Raw genomic sequence first — 1,426 nt, 5'->3', positions numbered from 1 at the left:
ATAACCGGAGGGCAAGTATACATGAACTAAAAACCAAAAACACAAAAACACAATCCAATTGGAAACCTGAGCTTAAGGTTATTTATAGGACACAGAGGTCATTTTTACTTCTAAGATGAGGGTGCTGCCCAGTCATCTGATTACAGCACCCCTTGGCATATTACCATATGAACTTTGAGGGAGCAGAGAGAAAATGAAAAGGTACTAGGATTTATTAATGGCTGAATAAGGTGATAATTAGAAATGTTTAGGTTTTTCATTCTGCTCAAGTTATCAGTCTCAGCATCTAACATCTACAGGCTCCACGAATCCTATCAGTGTGAGTGATTGTGCAGGGTTTTATAAGGAGCCAATTATTTTCAGCTTAAGTCATTCAGAAGGAGCTCTGATAGCATGGTGGTGGTCTCTGTGTGCCGTGGAGTCGGTTCTGACTCATAGCGACCCTGTACACGGTTTCCCAGGCTGTAAATCTTTACGGGAGCAGAAAGCCTCATCTTTCTCCCTTGGAACAGCTGGTAGTTTCGAATTGCAGACCACTCACAGTAGAACATCTTTAGTATCAAGTGTAGCCTGATGTTAAGCCACTGTAGCTTTTGCACATAAATGTTGCACTTCTGGTCGATCATGCAGGACATATTCCAGCATTACACTGGCAAGCTATGTTGCATCCATCACTTTAAATGGCATCAATGTCAATATCATCATCCCTGTTGTCAGACTTCACAGTTTCAACTTTAGGAACACTGTCAGTCTTCAAATATACCACCTCAATATTCTCATCTTCATCTTCGTCTTCCTCTTCACCACCACAAGATTCCTCTTCTGCCTCCTTCAACCACTTTATGAATGGTTTTGCTTTGACAGAATCTCTTTGGCAAGTTATTTTGAGACATATTTCTTAGAGGCCTTTTCTGACCAGCTGATGATGACCTCTTCTTCCAGAAGGTCTGCATTGTATATCTCCTTCAGGATGTGTGGGATCTTGGAGATGAGCTGGGCTTGATGCATTGCTACCACACACTCCAAACCATGAAGAAGGTACTTCTGGGCTTTTTTGTTGTTGTGACAAAATCGTAGGAAGTGGTGCCTATATTTCTTGACCCGTTCCCTTACCTTCTCGTTAAAAAGAACTTTAGTCAAAACAAGAGGGCCCATGATTTTTACATCTAGCCATTCTGCTTCAGCAACTATTTCTTTGTCAGACGAATCAATAATGCCCTCTTCTTTCTTTTTCTTAACAAAATCAAACAGAATGGTGACCTGTTCTTTCACAGTCCTCTCCAGATCACCAGATCATCCCCACCCCCACCCCCCATCCTCCTTCTCTTTTTCCACAGCATGGGGAGGATTGATTTCATTTGGAGGAGATGGTGGTGGTGTCTCACTGCTGGACACAGAACCATTTTCCTTGTCTTTGCCCTTTCTG

General features: G+C 42.3%; 1 pseudogene; it reads right to left on the bottom strand.

The window, feature by feature from the left end:
• Positions 1 to 676: 676 nt before the first annotated feature.
• On the bottom strand, positions 677 to 1,293 carry LOC102817978 (annotated as a pseudogene).
• Positions 1,294 to 1,426: the final 133 nt, after the last annotated feature.

The sequence above is a fragment of the Chrysochloris asiatica genome, unplaced genomic scaffold, assembly GCF_000296735.1.
Source record: "Chrysochloris asiatica unplaced genomic scaffold, ChrAsi1.0 scaffold00318, whole genome shotgun sequence".
Taxonomy (NCBI): Eukaryota; Metazoa; Chordata; class Mammalia; order Afrosoricida; family Chrysochloridae; genus Chrysochloris; species Chrysochloris asiatica.
This window is presented reverse-complemented; position numbering and strand designations above follow the sequence as displayed.